General features: G+C 44.6%; 1 long non-coding RNA gene across 3 annotated transcripts; it reads right to left on the bottom strand.

The window, feature by feature from the left end:
* Positions 1-730: 730 nt before the first annotated feature.
* LOC121054953 lies at positions 731-3,549 on the bottom strand. 3 transcript variants are annotated; one of them, XR_005812233.1, is made up of 6 exons: positions 3,113-3,549; positions 2,912-2,987; positions 2,628-2,745; positions 1,425-1,488; positions 1,220-1,331; positions 731-1,137 (listed from the first exon to the last, which is right to left on the bottom strand). It is a non-coding gene; the product is annotated as an uncharacterized LOC121054953 (long non-coding RNA). The 3 variants fall into 3 exon arrangements; XR_005812231.1 differs by having other exon boundaries at positions 731-1,331; XR_005812232.1 differs by having other exon boundaries at positions 731-1,331; positions 2,912-2,982.
* Between the last annotated feature and the right edge of the window lie 24,026 nt (positions 3,550-27,575).

The following is a 27,575-nucleotide window of genomic DNA, read 5'->3' as shown; positions in this document are numbered from 1 at the left end:
CGGTCCGTCAACCGGTCAGAGTTGGAGATGCCGCCGTCGACCGCCGTGGCAAGCGGAGAAGGGGTGGTGGCCGGGAAAGAGGTTTTTTTTTTTTGGGTTCGCCTACTGCACAGTCGACTGAAATTTTTGGATATGTCAGTCAAATATGTAAATCGTTAGATTTTCATCTAACAGCACCGGTGCAAATCAAAAAATCGTTGGATTTCCATCTAACAGCACCGGTGCAAACCAAAAAATATAGCCTTTAGACCATAAAATGAGATAATGGGCCCGTCACACCCAAAAAAGAAGTGATTTTCGGGTCTAGCTTAATGGGTTGTGGATCTATTTTGCATTGAGGTTGTTTGTGTTTCAGGCAGGACTTCTAAGCTTGGGTTTTACGACCGCGTTTTTGTCTCTTCTGCGTGTTTTTTATTCTATTTAAACACATCTACGAAATGACCATGTGATTTGCTTGTAGCTAAGCTATGGGCCCTCAAACATTCATACGTTTGACCATTCGTCTTATTCAAAATTTATATTCAAATATGTAAAATTATCATGTATAATTAAAATTCCTATAATAATAAATCATATTATAATAAAATAATTAATAATTATATAATTTTTTAAATAAGACGAATGGTCAAACGTGAACCTAAAAGTCAACGGCATCATATAAAAAAATACGGAGTATCATGTATAAGGTAAAGATTCAAATAGGACCTTTTTCCCTTCCTCTTTTTCGCAGACAAAAATAATGTGCAGAATTCTGTTATTTAAAGTGCTAATCTTGCAGCAGCTTGTGCCATAAGAATCCACAGAGAAACAAGCACACAACGCATGCATGATCAAATTCTGATGCATAATCAATTATTTAATTAAGCATCAGCATGCCATGTAATTGAGATACTTTCACATGACAAACACTCACCCAAAGTACACATGCTTTCCACAATTCATGCACATTCAGAACTTTGAACGACTGCTGCAAGACTAGCTTTCCCTGTCATTATGCAGTTGCCTGATACATTTTTACACAATATAAGCAGCCATCCGTCCTCTTCAGAACTTTGAACGCAACACTGAATTTTCCATGTCCAGTTTGCTGAAAATCAAGTATGTAACCAAAACCAACACAAAATTGAAGAGTGTAACCTGAATTACACAGATAAATGGCATATTCAGAGTATAGCTCAATCTCACGAAAGAGCCATGGTTCATTGGGAGACACTGGTACCTCTCCTTGTGAAAACTAGATTTCTTCAACTCTTCTTACTCTGAATCATCTAAGCCATCAAACTGGACTAGGGCAATCCACTTGTTGCCAAAAATGTTAATGGGGCCGAAGCCTTTCGGGGAACAATATGAAAGAATTGACACACATTCAATTATACATAGAATAAGCATGAGGATCACATATAGCTAGGGGAGTGAAGTCCCACCTCTCTTGTATCTCTTGCTACTGCAGACCGATTTCTCTAGAGAATTGGCACAAAGGATATTGGCCTACAGACCACAAGCAAAACAGTTCAAAAAAATCAGCAGAAAGAAGAGTAGATGCAAATAGCAGCAACACAACGCACACCTGGATTTTGTGCTAACACAAAATGCTTCCCAAAACATATAAAAACTATTGTTGCACTTAATTTATGCCGAAGTTGCGTTCATTTGTACTAAAGTTTCTTATTTGCATATTATGTAACTATAGGTTAAGCTATGTGCAAGTTCAGTGTTTAAGAAAAAGACATGGTAAATAGCAAAAATTTAGACTAGGTTCTGATAGAGCAATCAAATCTCAATTCGACAAAAATTCCCCACCTAGGTACAAAATTATGATAGAATGACATAAAGCAATCCAAGATTAAAAAAATTTTCCAACTCAACCACAATCATGAAATCTATTACTGCACTTAATTTATATTGAAGTTGCACTCTTTTATGTTAAAGTTGCATATTTTCATATTTTGCAACTATAGGTTAAGCTATGTGCAAATTTAGCATATATATTGTGCAAGTATAGGTGACCGATAGTTTAGAAAAAAAATCAGAGAGCTGATAAATAGCAAATTTAGATTAGACATTGACAAAGCAAACAAATTTGTGATTTCAAAGTCAGTATATAACCATAGAAAAAACATTTAGAGTAATTGAATTACGGAAAATATAAAGTAGACACTAAATTAACTTCAATTATTCTAAATTTGCATTTTGCCTATAATAAAGTTGCATATTTCAGTTATGCAAGTTTAGGCTAAGATAGGTGCAACTTTAGTTTACACATTATGCAAGTATGACTATTTAGTTGAGCCGAATTAAGAAAAATGCACACCAACGTTTTTTCATTGCCTATTAATACATCTATGCAACACCAGAAAATAAATTTGCAAAAAACAAAACAAAACAAAAAAGCTTCAGGGATCAACATACTTAAGCTTGATTTGTACATAACCCAACGATTTACACGAACATAAAAAATGCCATGGTTCCAGATAGGCACCACCAAAATGATTGTGTGAGAGAGCACATAAAAGGTTAAGATCCAAGAGCATATATTTTCTATCTAATTTCTGAGCCAAACTTAAGCCAAGGCTATAACTATGGAGCTAAAACTGAAGCCACTACTCCATATGTAGCTGTGTATATACCTGTATGATTGCACATGATCATATAGATCCAGGAGCCTAGCTAGAAGCAAAGCAAATCAAACACATGCCCAACTAGTACTCTTTCGTATGTGTCACTTTCACATCCCAGAAAAAAAACCTGCATGGCTCATAACAAACAAATAATCATAAGCAAAAGTCCGTATATGATAAACCCCATCTACCCAAAAAAATGTGATTACCACATCGATTTAATCACTGTAGGAAAAAAGTGCTACAGTGCGACAGCTTTTTTGTGGGTCAAAAAACTCTGAAGCGATTCCTACCTTCTTCACAAACTTTCAAGTGGTTCATGTTCACACAACCAAAACCTACCAGCAATAAACTCTTCGCACACCTATACTGAGAAGATGCAGCAGTCATTAAAAAATTTCGCAATTAACTTGCAATGGAGTGCATGGTATGGAGCGCATGTTCAACTTGATGATTCGCTGCTAAATTGGACCTACATCAACCCCAATACCCACCTTCCTCCTCTGTCCAATCCCAAACCACAGCACATTGTGTGAGATCAAACCTAAACAAATCAACAGATTAATTTTGTGGAGAGGCAATTCATTCACCTCTTCAGAAAAAAAATCCCCCAAAACGGATCTAAACCAGAGTGAAGCAAGCAAAGTACACAAATCTAAGCCAGAGTGAATCAAGCAAAGTACAAAAAAAATTAAATCCAGCAGCACTAGTTGGCTCGACGAGGTCGATACAAGCGGAAAAATCAGGCACTCATCACTGGATCCATGGGGTGGCAATGGCGCTGGTTAGCTTTGCAAACTCAATGGGCAGGCGACGACGACAACATCGGCCGGTCCCCGCGAGCACGAGGGAAAACAAGCGGTGTTGGCCACGGGATCAACGGCGGCGATGGCTCCACGGAGAGACGGAGGCACCGGGATTTTGGTGGGGGAAGACGGAGCAGCCGAGGTGCGGGGAAATTTAACTATTTGCCACTCTTATATTTGCAGACTCTTCAAATGGTACTTTTGCATTTGCACCTACAGAAATACCATCAGAGAGAAGTTGAGTCCTAATTTTTTGCCACTTTTGCTGAGTTGGCAGGCAATGTCAGCATGCCAGCATGGAGAGGGCACGCGAAATGACAATTGTACCCCTGTGAGAGTATGCAAACCCTAGGAAAGGGAAAATCGATTCATCCCACCCGTGAGTCTGGCCGCCGCCCACGTGAGAGAGCGGCGAGGAAGCCGGGACGAAGCCTTCCGCCCGGGTGGTCGCCGTCAACGGCCGGAGCCGCGCGTCACCGCCGACGGCCGAAGCCGCGCCTCGCCACCGACGCCCGGAGCCGCACCTCGCCGCCGAAGCTGCCTGCCGCAGTGTGCCGCCCGGTCGCCCAGGTCGCTTCCCCGGCTGGTCACCGCCAACGAAGCAGCACCGGAGCCACATGTCGCCGCCTGCCATCCGGCCCTCGTGCATCCGCGCGCCAGCGGTGGCCCATCCACACGCCAGCGGTGAGCCATCCACGCCGGCCAACCTCTACATCCACCAGCACTGTAAGCAGTCACCTCCTTGATCTCTTGTTCTTCTTCTTCTTCTTATTCTTCTCCCATTTTCTTTTTTATTTTTAGTAGCTTATTTTTGTTTTGTCTTTGTAGCTTTGGGGACTGGTTGTTGTTCCTGATTGTGCTCAATTTCTTGTTGCCGACGACATCGATCTGTTATTTACTGAGATTTTCTAGTGATGAAGTCGTTGGATTGCCCACCTTGGTAAGTTAATTTTTTTTCTGCCCCCTGTGTTGCATGCATGTGGAGTTAGATATCTTCTAACTCCAAATTTTTGGGGTTCTTTTTGTTAGGATCGATCCTGGCAATGCTTTTAGAGTTGTTGTTAAGTGTGCTCGGTATGTAGCAAATGTAGAGTATGGATTGCTTAATATGGCAGAGCAAGAGCATGACTGGTGGATTGATAGATGCAAGGGGTATAGCTTACAAAGATTTCATGATGATCTTGCATGTAAAGTCATATGGGGACCTAGCCAACAAATCGTAGTGTGGGGATTGGACTTTGATAATGCCACTGAATGGAAGTTGACAACCAGTGAGCAATTTAATCAGTGGATGCAGGCCCGGTTTCTTGAGAAGAAGCCCCGGTTTGATGAGAAGTTGATACATCTTGGTGTTGAGGTTGTTAACAAGAAGGGATACAATCAGGTTGACCCCTCTGAAAATGCTGTTGAGTCAACAACTCAAGTTGTCTCTAGTGTGATAAGTGCACATCCATCTGGACAGTCAATTGCTCATGGTGCCTCTACTGATGTCATCAATGAAGATCCATTTGACATAAGTTCTCCAAATATAGCTCATAGAGAAGAAGGAGCAAACGACACCTCTACTCATGCAGAAGAGCCAACTGTTCTTGTGGACTGGAGTAAGTTGGCAATAATGCTAAATGATGAGGATGGTGATGGTCATGTATTGTTGGATGAGACAAATTATATGAGGCTATGGGGTTCAAAGCAGCAGATGCGAGAGCAGCCGCAGCTGAAGCACTTGTAGAAGAATCTGCAATTCCTGTGATTCCATCTTCCATTCAACAAGAGATGATAGATGCAGCCATTGTAGTGAATGATGTGCTACCAATTGAGGCAGTTCTGGATTGGGACAAGGATAACCCAGATATGAGTGTGGGGACCTTTTATCCATCCATGGATGATTTTAGAATGGCACTCAAGCAATATGCTATTGTCCATGAGTTTGAGCTTGGGACTGAAAAGTCTGATAAAGATAGATTTAGAGGAAAATGCAAGGCTAAAGGTTGCCCATGGAAAATTAGAGCAAAGACACATGCAAATAAGAGTGCCAGGGTATTATGCTAACTATTTTTTTATTATTGTTTTGCATTTTTCTATATTGCTTGCTGCACTGATTTTACACTTATATTGGTTTGTAACACTTGTGTGCTTCTGTAGGTTCAAATAAACAACAATGCCCATAAGTGTGCTTCAAGAAGCAGAGTTCTTGGGAAGATGACATCTCAAGCTTGGGTGGCTGAAAGAGCTATTCCATTTCTTAAGAAGAAGAGTTCAATGGGTGCAGCTGAACTTCAAGGTGAGCTACAAAGCACTTACAAGATCACAATACCATATCAAACTGTTTGGTATGGTAGACAAAGGGCTGCAGATAAATTATTTGGGAAGTGGGATGATTCATTTGATTGGTTATATAGGTTCAAGGCAGAGGTAGAAATAAGATCCCCTGGCAGTGTAGTAGAGATTGACACAATTAGAGTTGGAGATAAAGTTCATTTTAATAGATTCTTTTGTTCATTTAGAGCTTGCATAGATGGATTCTTAGAGGGATGTAGACCATATATTAGTATAGATTCTACTGCCTTGAATGGACAATGGAATGGACACATGCCTGCAGCGAATGCATTAGATGGACACAATTGGATGTTCCCATTGGTCTTTGGTTTTTTTGATTCAGAGACCAAAGAAAATTGGATTTGGTTCATGGAACAATTAGGTAAAGCAATTGGCATAGTTGAAAACCTAGCTGTGCATACTGATGCTTGTAAAGGGCTAGAAACTGCAGTGAAAACAGTGTTCCCATGGGCAGAACATAGAGAGTGTTTCAGGCATTTGATGGAGAACATGAAGAAACTTTTTCATGGGGATATGTATGGGAAGAAGATGTGGCCTGCAGCTAGGACATACATGCCTTCTAAGCATGACCTGTTGATGAATGAAGTGACAACAGCTAGTCCAGATGTGAAGAAGTGGCTTGCTGATCATCACAGCCTATTGTGGGCTAGAAGCAAATTTTCTTGTCATGTCAAGTGTGAATACATCAACAATAACTTAGCAGAGTCATGGAATGCTTGGATCAAGGACTTGAAGGACTTGCCGGTTGATGCTCTTGCAGATGCAATTAGGGAGAAAACACTAACCCTATTTGAGAAGAGGAGGAGGATATCCAAAGCCCTCAATAGAGTAATACTCTCAGTTGTGTTCCATGAATTGAATGCATCATCAAAGGGGTTAGGCCACTTGAAAGTCACTAAGGGAGATCCTAACCAGGCTGAGGTGACAGAGACATACAACGATCATGAGGTGATAAGGCATGTGGTTTATCTTGATGCTTGCACTTGCACTTGTAGGGAATGGCAGGTTACTGGAAAGCCTTGCCAACATGCACTAGCTGTTACCACAACTGTTAGGCAGCCACCCATGGAGAAATATGTAGACAAAGCCTACTATGTGGCTAAACTTCAAGCGACATATGCATATACTATCCCTAACATCACAGACAAGAAGCAATGGCCACAAGTGGAGAAAGATTTCAAGCTTCTTCCACCATTGAGCAAAAAGAGAGCGGTGGGTAGGCAAAGGAAGAACCGGATTCCGGCTTGTACTGAGAAGGGCAAAGGGAATGCTACAAGGCAAGTTCAGTGTAAGGAATGTGGTGGTTTTGGACATAGAAAAGGCAGTGCTAGATGTCACCTTCATGGCACAAAAAAGAGGTGGTACTCAATGTGATTTATTTTCTTTCAATTATTGTTCACTCCGTTTATTCTTTGAACTAACATTAATGTACTGTAGGAAGAGAAACAAGAAGTCCACAACAAAGATGGGAAGGAAGAAAGGAAATACTGCCACTGATGCCCAAGTATGTACCCCAAGAACAAGAGCAACTGCCGCTAGAGAAGCAACTGCAGCTAGAGAAGCAGCTGCAGCTAGAGATGAAGCCCAAAACCAACCACAAGTGCAACAGCCAACAAGCCCTGGGCCAACCACTAGGAGGTATGAAAATTATATTCTTTCGTATGTTCTTTTCCAAACTGAACCTAGCCTTTGTTCTGTTACTTACACCCATCGCACATAACAGAAGGTTGGCATTAGATTCTATTCAAAGCTCTAGTGAAGTACTTGCAACACCAGTTCATGAAGTAGTAGCAGTGCAACCACCTAAGAAGCTTACACCCAGGAAAAAACTAGCTAGCAAGAAGAAGAAAAATGCTTCACCAACTAAGCTACCGAACTGAAAGTGCAGGCTAATTCTGGAGGTATTTTGTGATGACTGTGCTAATTCTGAACGTATTTTGTGATGAATGTGGCCTTGTATGGTGCTATGAAGCTCTTTTGGAAGTGACTTGAATATGACGGTGCCTAGTTGGCTTATTTTGCTATGTAAAGTGTTGTAATGAACTGAAGCAGTATGTGACATGGTGCTATGAAGCTCTTTTGGAAGTGATTTGAATATGATGGTGCCTAGTATGGCTTATTTTGTTATGTAATGTGATGTAATGAACTCAAGCAGTATGTGACATGGTGCTGAACTATTTCTATTTTATTGCTTTTGTATATTTGTGTGGCCTTGTCTGTGACAAGATCAAGCTTATGTTGAACTACGTGTGAATGACTTACTATGGGATCTGATTGACCTGATGAATATGGTGTTCAATTAGTCAATTATGCTTAATTTCTTTGTGCATGTGTGTGGAGTTGCTGATGAGATATTATCAACATGTGTTTTAACCCAGTGTGCTTATCTATGTTTTTTTTATGTTTAATTATTACAAATCTGCATAAATATTTGTCTTGTTGGAGCAAAAGCAGAGTTCCTCCCAGTGTTTTGTTTGAATGAATCTTCAGGTTGTTTTGTCCATCTGTCTGTCTGCTGGTTCTTGTGCAGTGATAAGTATTCAGGTACTGTCTGCTCGTTCATGTGCAGTGCGAGTATTCAGGTAGTAGCTGTTGGGGGAGATCCAATATACCCTACTTCTGTGTTGTTGGTGGTTCCATGTTTTTGTTTAATTTGATGTACAGGACAACTGTTAATTGCAGTTTTGTTATGTGCTTACTTCTTATAAAATATCTGTCAAAACATTTATACTATTATAATAATAATAATAATAATAATAATAATAATAATAATAATTGCTTACTCCATACATCTATCATGTTACTGATCCTAATTCTCACTTTTATTATAATAAATATTTATAAGCTTTTCATTTTAGATTAAAACATTTTTAATCTAAAATAAACAACTTATAAACATTTGTTTATATTTTTAAATGAAACAATAGCTAAGTATCCACGGTAAGTAACACGTGTAGAGTGAACCCGGAAGGCCAAGCCTCATCCTCCAATTCAATTGATTCATTTCTTTCCAGGGTTAAAATGGTCATTTCGCGTGCTAAGTCTAGGTTGGCGTGCTGATATGGAGTGCCAGTTCAACCAAAATGATATAAAATTAGGGCCTAACTTTCCTCTGGTAGCATATATGTAAGAGTAAATGCAAAAGTGGCATTTAGAGAGTGTGCAAATATAAGAGTGCCAAATAGTTAAATTTCCCAAGCGGGGATACAATTGTCATTTCGTGTGCCCTCTCCATGCTGGCATGCTGACATTGCCTGCCAACTCAGCAAAAGTGGCAAAAAATTAGGACTTAACTTCTCTCCGGTGGTATTTCTGTAGGTGCAAATGCAAAAGTGGCATTTGGAGAGTGTGCAAATACAAGAGTGGCAAATAGTTAAATTTCCCCCAACAAAGGGGAGACCACGAGGCCTGACAAAAGGGCACAAATCTTAAAGTAGATCTAATGGCCAGCAAATCGACTGACGGAAAACGCAAAAATCAGGCGCTGCAAAATAGCAAAATATTTTTTTTCCCTAGCCGACAGTGCAGGGCGAGCGGAGCAGCGGACGATCGATGGACGACGTGTTTTCCGAGCGATGAGGCCCGTCACGTGGCTCAATCCCATGCAAGAAACACGCTCACAATTCGTATATAGAGATAGACTAGACCAAAAACCAATCGTATAAGAGTTCTTTGGACGAACTTCATAACTTTCTTGGAAAAAAGATCATCTTTGTGTGAAGGTTCATCAATTTTCTTCTTGTTCTTGTTTTGTTTATTTTTATTTTAGTCCAACTTATTCAATTTTATCAATTAAAATCATGCTAGGAGCATAGCACACAATCTGAAAGAGTTCTCTTCTTCTTTTCACCCGAGAAAAATTTTTCTCTACATCCGTTAGCATCCACACCTCTAGGGTTTTTGGGTCATGAGAGATTGTATCGACACTTGATTATTATCAAGTGCATTTAGCAAGGAACTCTCAAAATTTATATGTACTCTCATAGCATGAGTCATGCACCAGCCTACACTTCCAAATTGAAACAATCTCCCCAATGTCAAATTCCAAAATAAATTGTTGTCCTTTAACATAACATTGAATTCCTACAGTATCCCTTGTATAGTATTGAACTCCTACACTATCTCTTTCATAGTATATAAGACACTAGTCAAGGATTCTCATTATCTTTGTAAACATAATGTTATATAATGTTGGTTTTTTTTTCTTGAGCGTCGACCAGTGATTCAGATTCTAATTATGCTTCTTGCATATTACTAGCCACTGGAAGCATGACTTTGAGATCTGGCAGGCATAATCTACAATTATGAGTAGTGGACCATTGATCATGACATTGATACCACGGTGGATACCCCTGTGTGCTCAAGTACCAAGCAAAAGTAAAAATTAAGTGGCAGAGTATTTGTACATTCTCTCGTATTATATCATACATTATGGATGCATGCAAACACTACAGGGAAAAGCATTATCGCAAGCGGTCGAAAATGATCTTCGCATACGGGGTGGCCATCCGCCTGTACGAAAAGGATTGTGAAAATCACCGATCTTCGCAGGCGGGGCAGCCATCCGCTTGCGAAGATAATTTTCGCAGGCGGATGTTGGCTAGTCTGGTCCGCCTGTCAAAATAGGAAACTGCTGCATACGAAGATAGTTAGAAATTTTTGATATTTAATAATAATTTGCCCGTTAATAGAAATTCTTGCAGGTAGATTATTATGTACATATGTTGGAAGATTATCAAACATTTAGTACTGAGAAATTTATATATATTGCATAACTCAAAGTGTTGCCGAAAAATATATATTACAATATTTTTGTACATTGTTACTTCGAATACACCATCTAGTAACATTATGGCATAGCATTGTTCCACTCTCGAAGATTCTTGAATTCGTTGCTTGTCGCTAGGGAACCCTCTGGGTCAAAGAAATGTCCTTTCGCATGACAGCACTCACGGTGGATGATGTGGCATAGATCACGCTGGACATTTGTGATGCCTGTATCGTCAAAGCTTGTTCGATGTTCTAATCTTGGCAACTGCATGCATTGAAGATAAACATTATATTAGTACCATAAATATGTGAAGCTGTCTAGTAGTACGTAGTATAGAGACTTACATCCTCTGCGTTAGTCCTGTACCTCTCACTAACCCTAAGAAATTCACATATGTAATACTTGCAAAGGACAGACCCTCTAGGTTTCTTGTGACACTTAAGGACATATCATAGGAAAAAAATGTTAAAATTTTCAATTAGTGAATGTATATTGAAATACATTAAGTGAGTGGAGTTTTACCGGCCAATAGGTACGTACTAGCATCTTCTCCTTTGTTCGGGTCTGTTCTCTACCCTTAAACTTGTAGTATTGGTATGCACTATATCAATGTCGTACCGTTTCACGTTAAGGAGTATATTTATTTATAATACATTCATATAAAAATGCAAGAGTCATAATCACTTACTATTGTAAGATTGTTAGAAATTCTTTGTATTGCTGGTGTTTGTAATCGAGAGGGTCCAAGACTACCATGGTTCCGTCTTTAGGGTGGATGAGTAAACAAATATAATGATCGCTACATATTAACAACAGTATAGTTAGTACCAAATAAATAAGACACTGTAGAAGAAAAATGTACCGGACTTTCTTAAAATTATAAGCGGCCATGACGACTCTCTTATCTTGAAAGTGCAAGAAGGCTCGTCCAATGTACTGTGCGATATTAATCAATTTCTGCTTGTGCAAGCCCTTCTTGTATTCAGCTATCTGTTTTGGAGTCTTGCTCTTCAGCTGGTCTAATATCACGCCCCAACCCTAGGAACCCCCCCTAGGTCGAGCCTGTGCTCTAGGAGATCAAGACTTCCCTCACACAACCAACACACATGTCTTTTCTGCGCACTTTGTCCTCACTCATGCGCACCCGAGAAATGACTTCCCGGTCGGTCACCCATCACAAGATTGCTCCAGGCCAAGCACACTTAACCTTGAAGTTCTCTCGAGATAAGCTTCCGGAAAAGAAGTTGCAACTTGTTGGTATGAGTATCAGTATCTATCAAATCCTATTAAGCCTTGGGCTGGGATGTTACATACACCCACCCTCAAAGGACCCGACGTCCCCGTCGGTCCAACATACCCACACTTGGGCAAACAACCAAGAACGTTCCCCTCTTGGCCACGTCCGTGTGTCCAGGTCCGGCCCATGTGCCATGCCGTGTCCCCGCAGGGCCCACGCGCCACGCGCAACATGCCCGCGCCCCTGTGCCCACACGCGCCCGTGAAACCGCGAGGGTCGGCTCTGATACCATTCTATCACGCCCCAACCCTAGGAACCCCCCCTAGGTCGAGCCTGTGCTCTAGGAGATCAAGACTTCCCTCACACAACCAACACACATGTCTTTTCTGCGCACTTTGTCCTCACTCATGCGCACCCGAGAAATGACTTCCCGGTCGGTCACCCATCACAAGATTGCTCCAGGCCAAGCACACTTAACCTTGAAGTTCTCTCGAGATAAGCTTCCGGAAAAGAAGTTGCAACTTGTTGGTATGAGTATCAGTATCTATCAAATCCTATTAAGCCTTGGGCTGGGATGTTACATCTAACCCTGGTGTTATCCTCACGGTATGTTGTGCTTGACAAATTCGAGTTGGATCCAAGAAGCCGATAGGTTCTTTATTCTTCTTAGCATCCATGTATTGCATCCTACAAAAGAAATTGGTTAGTAACTATCACATGGATTTGTATTGTTCATATTTTAAAGGTAATTAATTACAACTCATATTCACATCCACCAAACAGCAACATAGGTGACGTCCATCTTTTCCCGACGATATATGGCGTGGAGATCTGTGAAATCGAGCCATGCGTAACCTTCGTCGTCGAAACAATCTGCCGGTGATCAAGCTGTTATACTGCCCAAGCCTTTCTTGCTGGCTTCCATGTAGAAGGTATGTAATCTTCTCATCTTCCATGGTCCTTCGTTTAGTGCCCAATCCGGCAAGAGTGTTTTCCCGTGTTCGTACTTTTCTGGGCAATCATCAGTTGGCCAGTATGTTGGACCGGCTAGTTCTGTGGCCTTCTGGGGGTCATCTTCTCTAAGTTTGTGTCACGCCCGGAGTTTCATCCCAAGCCTAAAATCGTAAAAGAAATTCGTAAGCAACAATTAGCTTAATTAACACAGGAAGAATCCCTCTAAAAAGAATTAATTCAACTAAATCGAGGCTCGCAAATCGATTAACTGGATTTAAATTCAAATTGCAGAAGTATAAAATTTGGCCAAACAAATTAACTTAAAACTCGGCAAAAAAGGGGTTTTCCTTTTTCCCTCCTTTTTCCTTTCTTTTTCCCTTCCTTCTAAAATTGGGCCGAAGTCCAATTTTCCTCCCTCTCTCTTTTTTCTTTTCTTTTTCTTTTTCTTTTCCTTCCCGGGCCGGCCCAGCCGAGCCGGCCCACTTCCCCTCGGCCGGCCCAGCCGACCGGCTCCGACCTCCTCCACCCGCGCGCGCCTCCGCCTGGGCCGCCGCCCGGCCCAGCTCGCCAGCTCGCCCGCTCGCTCGCCGCGCTCGCGGCGAAGTCCGTCTCGCCTCCCTCCTCCCTTGCGCCACTGACAGGTGGGTCCCACCTGTCAGCGACCAAGCTTCGCCAGCGCCCGTGCCCGCGCGGCGCCGCGCCAGCCGAGTCCGCCTCCGCTCGACTCCTCCGGACACCGCGCCGCCGTGCCGCTCCGCAACCGCCGCCGCCGCAACCGCCGCCGCCGAGACCGCGTCGTCCCCGACTCGGTCTCCAACCTCCGCCCGCCCTAGCCGGTGCCGCCACCCTATAAATCCCGAGCCGCCGCGCGCCGTCGCCCACTTTCCGCCGTCGCCCGAGTCGCCGCCGTGCTGTCGCCGTTAGCCGCCGCCGCGCAATCTCGCCACCGGACGCCGGTCGTCGCCGCCTAGCCGCGTCGTCGCCTCCGCCTCGGTGTCGCCGACCTTTCCTGCGCCGTCGTCGTTGCCGGTGATCGCCTCGCGCCCGCCGCAGCTCCTCCAAGCTCTCCGCCGCCGCGTCTCGCCCGTCGCCGTCACTCATCGATCTCCGCCGCCGTTGCCGATCTCCCGCTCCCACCCGCGTCGCCACCTCCGCCTCGACCTCGCCGACCCGCCCGCGCTCTCGCCGCCACCGGTGAGCACCCGCACCCTCCTCCCCTCTCTCTCCCCCTTTCCGGCCGACCGCCGCCGAGTCGCGCGCCGTCGCCGGACGAGAGTGGAGCTCGTCCTCGCCGCCGGTCGCTGCGGTCGACGTCGCCTTTGCGTCGCCGTCGTCTAGCCGCCGTCGCTTGCGCCCGCGCGTGCCGCGCTCGCCGCTCGCCAGTCGCCGTCGCCGCGGTTCTGCTGGGTGCGCCCGTGCGTCGCCGCCTCGGCCGTTGTCGCTGTCGCGCCGTCGCCGGATGCCGGTCGTCGTCGTGGCGCCGTCGCCGTCACGTCGCCGTCGCCGTTGCCGGGCGCCACCGCCGCCGCGTCGCCCGCCGCTCCCGCCGGCCGCCGCCGTGCGCCCGAGCCGCGCTATGTCCCCTCCTCTCTGTTCCCCTCTCGCTGACGAGTGGGCCCCACCCGTCAGTCGTCCCCAGTGCCCGCCTCCTCCCTCTCTCCTCCCCGGGCCCGCGTGTCAGTCTCTCCCTCTCCCCTTCTCTCACCGACAGGTGGTCCCCACCTGTCATCCGTCAGCCTCCTCTCTCCTCGCTGACGTCAGCAGCCCCATTAATTGCGCAATAATTGGTTTAGGACTTTTCTGTTTAGCTAAAATACCCAGAAAACTTCTAAAATTCATAAGTAATTCATCTAGTCTCCGTTTAGGTCCATTCAAATTTCATTAAATTCATAAAATTGCCAAGAATCCACTAAAAATAGTTTCTTTCTCCGTTTCAGTAGTTTTATAGCCTGTTTTGTTTGTTTTGCCTTGTTTGTCGTAGGTTTTGACCCCGTCGCAGCGCCGTTTGTTCTCGAAGCCATCGCCGAAGTTCCTCGTGGGTCTAAGCAAGGCAAGTGGCACCCTTCTTTGATCATATTGAACCTATGATTATAAAATCCCCCGCTTTTACATTCAAACATGCATTGTTTTATGCAAATCTATTTACTTTATTTATCTATTGGGCAATTACCAATATATCCGTTGATCCCCATTTATTATTTTTGTCATCCCAGGGTTAATTTGACTAGAATTAGGGTTAGTCAATGCTTAGCCATGCTTAGTTCAACTAGCTCACCAAATATTGTTCAATTATTTCTTGAACTTTGATAGACCTTTAATGGTTTTGATCATGGTTAATCCCCCGTTGTGGATTAATGACAACTAAAATATTGCTTATGGTGGGCTGTGGGTGCATGGTTTTGAGAGTCGTGCCCATGGCAATTAAGGACCGGTTCTCAGGAATCCCTGAAGGTCTTACACGTACTAACCACAAGCCAGAATGGGCAACGGTGAGACTCGTAATCTAGCTTGTCCCTATTCGACGTACCCAGGCAAGGGTAGGCGTGATGGAGTATGGACGGGCAATCGTGGTGTAACGAAAGCTTCTCCTGCTTCCGGATCTACCAAGGCATAAGAGGGGACTGCCCGACTTGGTGTAAAGGAGGGGGTGAAACCTGAAGTGTGGTGCGATTGTCTAGGGAGGGTTAGGTGAAAGGTCTTATCATGGTTTCCGTACTGAGGTATCGTGGTGATACGTTGGGGCATGGTAACATGCTTGGCAGCCATGTCTTGTGGGTAAAGTTGTACACCTCTGTAGAGTAAAACTATTCGAATAGCCGTGCCCGCGGTTATTGGGCGAACCGACAGACTCACTGGGATTAGTTGAACCCCCTTTAATAATTTTATTAATCTTGGAACTGGTTTGACCCTGCGCAACGTGGTGTAACGTTGGCAGTGGTTTGGGTCTGTCACAACGTGGTTTAACGTTGGGCAGAGGGTTGACCCTGTCGCTACGTGGTGTAACGTTCGACAGCGGTCTGGGCCTGTTGCAACGTGGTGTAACGTTGGACAGTGAATGATTATTTTAAATGTTTACTTTACTTTTATTTCAGTCTATTTTATTTACTGTTTTGCTAAATTACTGCAGCTTTTGTGCAAGTTAACCTTAGCCTATCCTTGATACCCTATTGCATTCATTATTCTCCCTCTCTTGGGTGTTACTTGTTGAGTACGGTGGTTTGTACTCAGCCTTGCTTAATTTTTTCCCCCACCAGAGCAAGTGCCAGAGCCTGTGTCAGAAGAAGGTTGTTCCGAAGGTTGAAGTGAGGTTCAGTCCGCCGTCGAGAGTGCCTGTGGTGTGGAGCCGTCTTCGCCAGCTGAAGCTGAAGACTAGATGGTCTAGTCTTGTTTTCCTTTTCCGCTGCATTTCGATAGTTAATTGTTTTTATTTGTTTTTAAGTCGTGGAACTGTGTATTAATTTGTCATAGTGTGTACTCGGGCTGATGCCTGGACCGAGATTTAATACATGCTATTGTTCAGAAATTTGGTGTAAATTTCTGGGCGTGACAGTTTGGCACGTTCCTTACCCCCTCTAAAGGCGGTTACCATGAACTTATCCTTGTTCTCATCTTTGGACTTGGAGTCATGGCTCCTAAGCACTCTAGGCACCTCGGAGTCTTTCGCACGAGAAGGGTCCTCAGAAATTTCTGGCTCTTTACCATCCCATTCCAATCTTGGTACTTCTTCCACACATGGCCCAACTGACGCCACAATTTGCACCTCTAGTTCTGCTACTTCAATTTTCATTTGGACTTCTAGCCCTCCAATCTTTGGCCCTTCAATATTCTCTGGTCCTTCAATCTCCAGTGGCACTTCCGGCACTAGATTTTCCTTATGCATCTCGGGTTCATCCGCCTTGTCATTCACCTTACTCGATGAAGGTATCAGAGGTTTTCGCGTGGCGTCGGTGCCAGAGAAATTACAACATCGACCGTATCCCCAAGTACGGATACACCATATGCAATAGGGAAGTCTATGTCGTACGACTCAAACCCTTTGTGCACCACTTGTGGCTGCACTTTGGCATACGTATCGGGTATGGACTCTTCACCATATGTTCTCCTAGGGATAGCAATTGCTGTAGCGGCCTCAAGAGTTTTCCCGGAGCGTCCAATAGGAACGTGCAATCTGCAGGGTGTATTCTCCTCGAGATCATCAAAGAGGTAATCTAGCTCAGGATTTTCGGTTGCGGGGGGAGGCAAAATCATGTGCTTGACGCAGAAATCCATAATTTGCCTTTCAAAATTCATAGCCCCTTTGTCTCTAAGTTTATCCTTATTCGCTTCATGCTTCTTGTGGGGGTCATGTTTGAACCCTTCCTTCCAACTCATCTTTGACGACACACCTCGAACCCTACCTCCATGCTCAGGATTACCCAATGCCATACTTAGCACATCTTTCTCCCTTGTATACTTGAAAGACCCTTCTTTCTCTGAACTACATAACTTATTTATTTTATCCGCAACGCCCTGTAGCTCCGGATCTTCGAACGATACTTCGCCTTCATCCGTGATCTTCAGAGTTCTAGCGCTTACCCAGTTCCTTGTTCTCTCTGTCCATTCCTCCATTGGTACCAGCCGCTCCGCCTTCCTCATTTCATCCTCCTCTTTTATCCACTGCTCCACCTTTGGTGCGTATCCCGTGGATGTCACGCCCGGAGTTTCGTCCTAAGCCTAAATTGTAAAAAGAAATCCGTAAATAACAATTGGTTTAATTAACTCAGGAAAAATCCCTCTAAAAGGAATTAATTCAATTAAATCGAGGCTCGCAAATCGATTAACTGGATTTAAATTCAAATTGCAGAACAATAAAATTTGACCAAACAAATTAATTTAAAATTCGGCAAAAGTGGGGTTTTCCTTTTTCCCTCCTTTTTCCTTTCTTTTTCCATTCCTTCTCAAATTGGGCCGAAGTCCAATTTTCCTCCCTCTCTCTTTTTCCTTTTTCTTTTTCTTTTTCTTTTCCTTCCCGGGCCGGCCCAGCCGAGCCGGCCCACCTTTCCCCGCTCGGCCGGCCCAGCCAAGCCGAGCCGGCCTCTGGCTCCGGCCTCCTCCCGCGCGCGCTCCGCCTGGGCCGCCGCCCGGCCCAGCTCGCCAGCTCGCCAGCTTGCCCGCTCCCGCGCTCGCCCGCGAGTCTGCGCCGCCTCCCTCCTCTCTCTCGCGCCACTGACAGGTGGGTCCCACCTGTCAGCGACCGAAACCCCGTCTCCGCGCCAGCCCGCGCCCGCGCCGCGTCGCGCCAGCCGAGTCCGCCGCCGCCCCGAGTCCTCCGCCGCGCCGCCGCTGCAACCACCGCCGCAACCGCCGCCGCCGAGTTCGCCGCGTCGTCGACTCGGTCTCCACCGGCCGCCCCGCCCTAGCCGGCGCCACCACCCTATATAATCCTCGCGCCGCCGCCCCGCCGCCACTTTCCCCTCTCCGCCCGAAGCTCCCCTCCGTCGCCGTCAGCTGCCGATTTCCCCGTTGACCGTTGGACGTCGCCGCCCACCCGCGTCACCACCTCCGCCTCGGCTTCGCCGACCTTCCGCCGGCCCTCGTCGCCACCGGTGGTCGCCGAGCGTCGTCGCCGCCCCTTCGTCCCTCCCGCCGCCGTGCCCGTCGTCTCGACGCCGTCGGCCGATCTCGTCACCGCGCGTCGCCGGCCGCCGCGCGTCTGCGTCATCACCGCCGCCTCGCCCTCGCCAACGCGTCGCCTTCTTCGTCGCCGCCGGTGAGCGTTTCCCCTCTCCCTCTCCCGTTTCCTCCATCATCGCCTCCGAGCTCACCCCCGCGCCGTCGTCGTCGGACTCCGCCGGTCGCTGGCGGCCCCTGCCAGACCGTCGCCCAGCTCCGCCGTTGTCACGCTATCCTCGCGCCACCCGCGCCTTCCCGCATGGCCGCTTCCCGCGCCCGCCCGCCGTCGCCGTGCCGCTGTGCCGTCGTCGCCGTGCGCCGCGCTCGGTCGCGCGCCACGCGCTGTCGTCGGACGCCGGTCGTCGTCGTCGCGCCGTCGTCGCTGTCACCGCCCGCTTGTCGCCGCCCGACGTCGTCGCCGACGCCGTCGTTGCTGCGCCGTCGCCGCCTCCCCGGCTGAACGCCGCATCCCATCCCCCTCTCCCTCGCGACCCCGTCGCTAAGCTCCTCCGCCCGCCGCGCTGCTGGCTAACTCACCGCCGCGCCGCCCCGATCCCTCTCCCTCTCGGCCGTGTCTCCACGCCGCCGTTCCCCACTTCGTCGCAATCGTCATCTTTGCGTCGCCGTCGCATCTCCGCCCTTCGTCACCGTCGTCGCACGGTCGCCAAGCCCCACTGCCGGCGTCCGTCACCGTCTTTCCCTCCCGCCGCTCGTCGCCGCTCCGAGCCGCGCCACCCCATCGCTGTCTCTGCCTCCTCCTCGCCGACGCCGTCGTCGCCCTTCGGTCGCCGGTCGATGTCGCTGACGTCGACGCCCTCTCGCCGCCGGTCATCGCCATCGCCACCTCCCCTTTCTCCTCGGCCCTCGCCGTCTCCGCCGCTCCCGCCGCCGCTGCTCGCACCGCCGATGTTCCCGCTTCCCGGCTGCCGTCGCCATTCGCCGCCGCCCGCCGGTTCGCGCCGCCCGTCGCCGGGCGCCGTCCTCCGCCGGTCGCCGTCCACTGCCGCCCGGGCGTTGCCGCCCCTCTCCCTCTCCCGGCCAGACCCCGCTCCCCACCGCTCTGTTCCGCGGTCGCCGACCGACGGGTCCCACCCGTCAGTCGCCACCCCGCCAGCCGCCTCCTCTCTCTCCTCCCCGGGCCCGCGTGTCAGCCGCAAATTCCCCCTCTCTCCCACTGACAGGTGGTCCCCACCTGTCAGCCGTCAGCCTCCTCTCTCCTCGCTGACGTCAGCAGCCCCATTAATTGCGCAATAATTGATTTAGGACTTTTCTGTTTAGCTAAAAAACCCAGAAAACTTCTAAAATTCATAAGTAATTCATCTAGTCTCCGTTTAGGTCCATTCAAGTTTCATTAAATCCAGAAAAATGCCAAGAATCCATTAAAAATAGTTTCTTTCTCTGTTTCAGTAGTTTTATAGCCTGTTTTGTTTGTTTTTCCTTGTTTGTCGTAGGTTTTTCCCCCGTCGCAGCGCCGTTCGTTCTCGAAGTCGTCGCCGAAGTTCCTCGTGGGTCTAAGCAAGGCAAGTGGCACCCTTCTTTGATCATATTGAACCTATGTTTATAAAATCCCCCGCTTTTACTTCAAACATGCATTGTTTTATGCAACCTATTTATTGTATTTATCTATTGGGCAATTACCAATATATCCGTTGATCCCCATTTATTATTGTCATCCCAGGGTTAATTTGACTAGAATTAGGGTTAGTCAATGCTTAGCCATGCTTAGTTCAACTAGCTCACCAATTATTATTTAATTATTGATTAAACTTTGATAGACCTTTAATGGGTGTTATCATTATTAATATCCCGTTGAGGATTAATACAACTAAAATATTGCTTATGGTGGGCTGTGGGTGCATGGTTTTGAGAGTCGTGCCCATGGCAATTAAGGACCGGTTCTCAGGAAACCCTGAAGGTCTTACACGTACTAACCACAAGCCAGAATGGGCAATGGTGAGACTCGTAATCTAGCTTGTCCCTATTCGACGTACCCAGGCAAGGGTAGGCGTGATGGAGTATGGACGGGCAATCGTGGTGTAACGAAAGCTTCTCCTGCTTCCGGATCTACCAAGGCACAAGAGGGGACTGCCCGACTTGGTGTAAAGGAGGGGGTGAAACCTGAAGTGTGGTGCGATTGTCTAGGGAGGGTTAGGTGAAAGGTCTTATCATGGTTTCCGTACTGAGGTATCGTGGTGATACGTTGGGGCATGGTAACATGCTTGGCAGCCATGTCTTGTGGGTAAAGTTGTACACCTCTGCAGAGTAAAACTATTCGAATAGCCGTGCCCGCGGTTATGGGGCGAACCGACAGACTCACTGGGATTAGTTGAACCCCTTTAATAATTTTATTAATCTTGGAACTGGTTTGACCCTGCGCAATGTGGTGTAACGTTGGCAGTGGTTTGGGTCTGTCGCAACGTGGTTTAACGTTGGGCAGAGGGATGACCCTGTCGCTACGTGGTGTAACGTTCGACAGTGGTTTGGGCCTGTTGCAACGTGGTGTAACGTTGGACAGTGGATGATTATTTTGATTGTTTACTTTACTTTTATTTCAGTCTATTTTATTTACTGTTTTGCTAAAGTGCCGCAGCTTTGTGCAAGTTAACCTTAGCCTATCCTTGATACCCTGTTGCATTCATTATTCTCCCCCTCTTGGGTGTTACTTGTTGAGTACGGTGGTTTGTACTCAGCCTTGCTTAATTTTTCCCCCACCAGAGCAAGTGCCAGAGCCTGTGTCAGAAGAAGGTTGTTCCGAAGGTTGAAGTAAGGTTCAGTCCGCCGTCGAGAGTGCCTGTGGTGTGGAGCCGTCATCGCCAGCTGAAGCTGAAGATTAGATGGTTTAGTTTGTTTTCCTTTTCCGCTGCATTTCGATAGATAATTGTTTTTATTTGTTTTTAAGACGTGGAACTGTGTATTAATTTGTCATAGTGTGTACTCGGGCTGATGCCTCGACCGAGATTTAATACATGCTATTGTTCAGAAATTTGGTGTAAATTTCTGGGCGTGACAGTGGAGCCTAAGCGATGAGGAAATTTGTTCTTCTTGGCCAAAGCTGAAAACTTTAGGCTCCTTTCCATTTCTTCCGGGGATTTCTTCAACTTCAGAAAGTCATCCCACTGATTCGGGGTTATGTTGCCATACGTCAAAAATGGTGTACAACCCGTCTTCAAAAATTTATTGTTCAAGGTGGTTTTCCAACCACGCCAAGACTTGGCCATTGTATGCAGTGCACAATTCCTCACTGCCGCCTCTGATCCATCCAGGAACTGGAAGATTTTCTTCAACTCTTTCCATAGGACTTCCTTCTCCCCGTTCGATACATGCTCCCAGTCCTCGACCGTGATGAGAATCTTTTCCCTTGCTATTACGCCACATTGCGAACTGAATTTTGCACGTGCCATCCTAGGGGCGAGCGGCTCTCCTTTCGGCGAAACATTTGTAACAACATGGAACACTTCATCCTTTTTATTCACGCTTCTCTCACCGCTCCTTTTCTTTGCCTTTGATGAGCTCACATTTCTTTGAGCCGGTTGTGTCAACTGGGACCTCGTTATCTTTCGACGGATCCTTTTTCTTCGGCTGCCGTTTCGATCGTCGTGGCGCCGTTTCCTACGAGAATGTATATATCAAAGTTTCGAATTAGCTCGATCTGATATTTATCACGGTGATCAGTTCACATATGAAGTTCACTTACCCCTTCTTTAGGGGGAATGTAGTCCTTGTCGCTTTCTTCACTGTCGCCCTTTTTGCTTCTCTTCGGCTTGGACAAGGATCGCTTGGCGACGAGTACTCATCGTCAGCTATGTCACTATCGGAACTATCTTATGGGACCGTTGGTTCCGGAGCAACCACACTAGCAACGGACGGCTCTTCCACCCCTAAACCCTTCTCTTCGGTCCCTTTAGTATTATCGGCCATCTTTTTCAACTTCTAACATAAAAAAACTGTATATTAAATATAATGAATCGGCCGTATATTAAACTGTAATAAACTGTATATTAAATATAATAAACACGTATAAACTAAGCTGGTAAATTAGTACAAAGTTATTTGCTAAAAAATTAATAAGGTGACCATGTACTCCACATGTTATAAAAAAAATTGACAAATTCAGATATCATGCAAAAATTGAACATAGCCTCCTAATTTCATTCTGGTATCACCCACATTCCCAAATTCACATTCACAATTAACATATAAATTAGTACAAACAAATTAGATAAATTAGTAATCTCTTTGTTTCATAATGTACGATGTTTGACTTTTTTGCCTCCAATGCTTGACAATTTGTCTTATTCAACAAAATACTATAGAATTATCTTAAGTTTTGAATAAGACAAATGATCAAATGTTGCAATCAACCAAGTCAAACATTGTATATTACGAAATGGAGGTAGTACAAACTAATTTGCTACATTAGTACAATCTAATTGGCTCAAAAATAAATAAGGTGACCATATCCTGCAAAAATTCACATATCCTCCCAATTTGATAATTTTGATGAAATTCACATATCCTACAAAAATTGAACATACCCTCCCCTCATTCCCATTCACATATCACCGATATCCTCAAATTCACATTTACAAATTACCTACCCCTCATTCCTATTCACACCCACATGTACACACATATAAAAAACAAACACCCACATGCACACACGTTCGTGGACGACGACAGGCCGATCACGTCTTCGTTCGTGCGCGCGTTGGAGAGGCCGGCAGAGGCGGTGCTCGAAGGGCCAGTGGCAGTGGAGAGCCGACGGCGTGGTAGAGGGCCGGTGGAGGCCGGGCAGAGGCGGCTGGGGGTGGGAGTTCGGCGGTCGACGGGCCGGCGGGCGGCGCTCGATGGAGGCCAGCAGAGGCGGCGGTGGAGGCCGGCGGCTGTGGAGGTCGACGGGTGGCGGTGGAGGCCGGCGGCTGTGGAGTTCATCTTCGCAGGCGGTTCGCCCAACTGCGAAAATGTAACCCTACACGGCATAACTATCTTCGCAAACGGCCCGTTCGCCTGCGAAAATTGTTACAAATGTGAATGTATTTATTTGTAATTTTTTTAGTTTATTTTTGTAATTTGTAAATGTATACGGTAGTTGTAATACAAATATTAATTTTACGTACAAATATGGAAACCACAATATTATTACTTTTAATTTTTTAAAATTTTTCCATATAATAGGTTCACAAAAAAATTTGGTACTAAATTTTGAAACCACTTTTTTAAAAAAAAAACTTTAACACATAAAAAACTGTACATCGTACCCTACAAATGGTAATTGTGCATAAAAATAGTAAAAATTAATATGCAAAATGTTGAGTAAATTTTTTTAGTTTATTTTTGTAATTTGTAAATGTATACGGTAGTTGTAATAAAAATATTAATTTTATGTACAAATATAGAAACCTCAATATTATTACTTTTAATTTTTAAAAAAATTTCCATACAATGGTAGGTTCACATAAAATTTGGTACTAAATTTTCAAACCTCTTTTTAAAAAACCTTTGACATATAAAAAATTCTACATTATACCCTACAAATGGTAATTGCGCTTAAAAAATAGTAAAAACTAATATGCAAATTGTTGAGTAAAATTTTTTTAGTTCATTTTTGTAATTTGTAAATGTATACCGTTGTTGTAATAAAAAAATCAATTTTACGTACAAATATAGAAATCTTAATATTATTACTTTTAATTTTTTAAAAAATTTCCGTACAATAGTAGGTTCAGATAAAAATTTGGTACTAAGTTTTCAAACCTCTTTTTAAAAAACCTTTAGCATATAAAAAACTATATATCGTAACCTACAAATGGTAATTGCGCATAAAATAGTAAAAACTAATATGTAAAATGTTGAGTAAATTTTTGTCAATTTGCAATATGATAAAAAATAGTAAGACCAACATAAATAGGGGCATCTTTGCAGGCGGACCAAACAAGTGGTGCCTGCTAAAATGGATTTTATCAGGCGCATGACGCCTGCCGCCTGCGAAGATTGTTCTTTGCAGGCGACGCTTATAAGGCCCGCCTGCAAAGATCCATCTTCTCAGGCAGACCGCCCCCTCTAGGCTAGGTACACTTTTTGTCGGCAGTGTTTTAGCTCCGAAGGACATGCCCGCCTGTGAAAATCAAACCTTTTCGACGCCGAAAATGAGTTTTCTAGTAGTGAAATATATATACATTTAAAAGATGCTTGTCCTCTTCGACTGCAACAGCAAATTGAAAACTTACCAATAAATAGTGTATATTGAAATTTTATATCCAGTTATTACATATGTAGGACTTCCCATCCGTATGAATTCACGGCGTTAAATCACTTCATCATAGAGGTTAACATATCCAATACGAATTCATGGCGGAGGCAGTGAGGATTAATCTTTTTTTCTTTATTTGATCAACCGAATATTAATTAATTAATTCAAACATAGCGTTGAAAAGGGCTAAGGGCATTTGCTAGAAGCCTCCTGTTTGATCCAACAAATATTACCCTATCATGATAATCCCCTGATTGGTCCAACAAATATTACCCTCTCATCATAATCCAACCGTATATAATTATTACTAGTTTGATCCGACCGCTCGCTCGATATTTCTGATGGTAGCATCGTAAAAGGCCTTTGTTATCTCAAAAGCTAGCCAACGAGATGAGAGTAAGAGTGTAAGTGGGACGGCCCGCTAACCCACTTACAGGCCAATTAAGTGGGTAACCTGGTGGTTACCCACTTAATTGGTCTGTAAGTGGGCTCGCGGGCTGGCCCACTTGCACCCTAGATGAGAGCCTCCTCCACTCATATGTTAGCTTCATTGCTTTTTGATAGTCCGTGTGTGACTATTCAATAATCTACCTCTTCATACATGGATGTTCCCTCAACCATTTAGTACTCTTTCACCGTACGTCGATGGTTCCTCAGGTATATAGGCCCTACAGACACCTACGGTCCATCAAGCCTTCACACATACTTTGGGCCAGATATGTTGAAATAGGCACTGGTACCAATTATGATTGTAAATAGTATTTTTCTCTCTCAAAAACTAGTCAATGAGGTAAGGGGCACCCCACTTATATATTAGGTATCTTGTCCTTCCCCAACTATATGGGACTATTCAACACAGATGATGTGGTTCATCCTTAGAGAAAACTTGCTGCTTTTACCTATGAAAAGAAGACTGGAGAAGTCTTTTAGCAATGGAAATGATAACTCACAACTAAAGGAATCCACCTCCATGCATTTTAAAGATATAGGAGATTACAAAAGAATGAAGCCTTTTGGTAAAACCACTGTACATGTTCAATGTCTTACCGGAGATCAACTCCATGTGAATCTTTTTGTTGCGACTCTTGACGAGTTATATGCATCTTTCGATGCAGCTGCGATGTTAGCACTAGTAGATGGTACTAATATTGATACCTCCAATGATTATACATAGTTTTAGATGATAATTAAGCACTCTAGAGAAAAAGTTTGAAACGACTTTATTGAAATGTGTACATTGTTTTTCAATGATGTATTGTGCATAAAGTAATTATTTCCCTACGGTGCACTATAGGGAACCGTGATTATCTGGTAAACATAGCTAATTAAGACAATGCAATAGTGGTGTCAATAGTAGACATGACTAGAACTGGAAGCATAACGAAGGCAGAACATGCAGTTTGGATACTAGTCATAAACATATAGAGTTACCAATGTCAATGTATCTTCTTATTAAAACTATGTTAGTTAGGAGTCCAATTTTGCCTGGTTATACAACTACTATTTGAGCGTCTAACTCTCCAGCTTTAGCACGGGCAAGCACCAGCCTAGTTAGGGTTGTGAAAATTAGTCTAATTTGAGCCATGAACATCAAACTTATGGCACCTGATTATTTTGAGAATCTTATATATTTATGATTGGCTATTTTACTTGTCAGATGCGCATTAGATCGGATAAATAGTTCAAACCAGTTCAGTCAAATAAAAATGTAGTGCAAGATATTACACAAAGAATAGAAAGATTAGTAAAAAAAGATTGGCCAGTACAACTCCGATGTTCTGCCTTTCATGAAGGTAGTACTACATTGATAGATTTTGGTGGCGACGCAGGTTACAACTGCGCTGAGTGACTGGTCAGCTTAGTGTCGCTTCCCTAGCTCTGTGGAATTAGAATTGCTGCTGCCTCCCTTTCCAACCATACAAGGTACATAGAACGCTTATTATTCTCATTATCATACATCTTTTGTTTGCTACTTGATAGTTTTTTTAGTTGGGATGGCCTTAGCTATTACCTCATACATGCCAAGCCTATATATACACGTATCTATAGTATTTAACATCGTGAAATTGGTATGTGGGTGTACTAGACTACTAGATCGTCATAATTCACAACATAAGTACTACCAACCAAAGCTCATGAACTATAGTAAATTGAATAGTTCACAACAAACTACTGTATCAAGTTGGATCTTCTATTGGTCCTTCCGTGTTCGGTTTTCAATGGTTATTATTGAACCGGTTTTATAACAACTCAAGATATCATGTCATTTGTTCCTTAAAAAAACAATGTAGAATGCCATCTCGAATGGGGTGCCTTCTCAAAATGGTACTCCTAGAAACTAGGAGATCGCCTTGCAGCTAATGTGGAATGACACTAATTAAACAAGCGGCCCATGACATGACATAGACATGGACGCCATCATGGCAAAAATATGACCATGGGCCTCATAGTGGAATATAAAAAACAACAGGAAAAGATCAAGAATTACAAAAGGAGCGGGAAAAAAAGAAAACTGCAATGGTTCCAAGTATTATCTCATCCCACCAACCAAACACCATTTTTATCATTCAATACATGTAAACACAACAACAAAACAAACTAATTAATGAACCATTTTATATATCAAACTAAACAAACAACTTTTATCGTCACATGAAGATCACCCAACTAATCCTTCACAATAACATCATGTTCATCCTTGTCCCTCCAGTAAAATGAATCCTAAAACCGAATCGGATGCATATGATAGGAGAGCAACCCACGGATTTCCATTATGTGTGAATTATCGTAAAAAGTGATAAGACTCATCATAGCGCCATCTATATCATGCCCTCGGTAGAAAAGCTTCAGAAATGCATCCTGGAATCCTAACGATGGAATTCAAAAATATTAGTTGACACTGTTAGAGTTTACTAGAGATTTGATGTGATGAACTTTACATGAATCCTGG

The sequence above is a fragment of the Oryza brachyantha genome, chromosome 7 (genome assembly GCF_000231095.2).
Source record: "Oryza brachyantha chromosome 7, ObraRS2, whole genome shotgun sequence".
Lineage (NCBI taxonomy): Eukaryota > Viridiplantae > Streptophyta > Magnoliopsida > Poales > Poaceae > Oryza > Oryza brachyantha.
The sequence above is the reverse complement of the archived record's forward strand: the minus strand, read 5'-3'. Positions and strand labels throughout refer to the sequence as shown.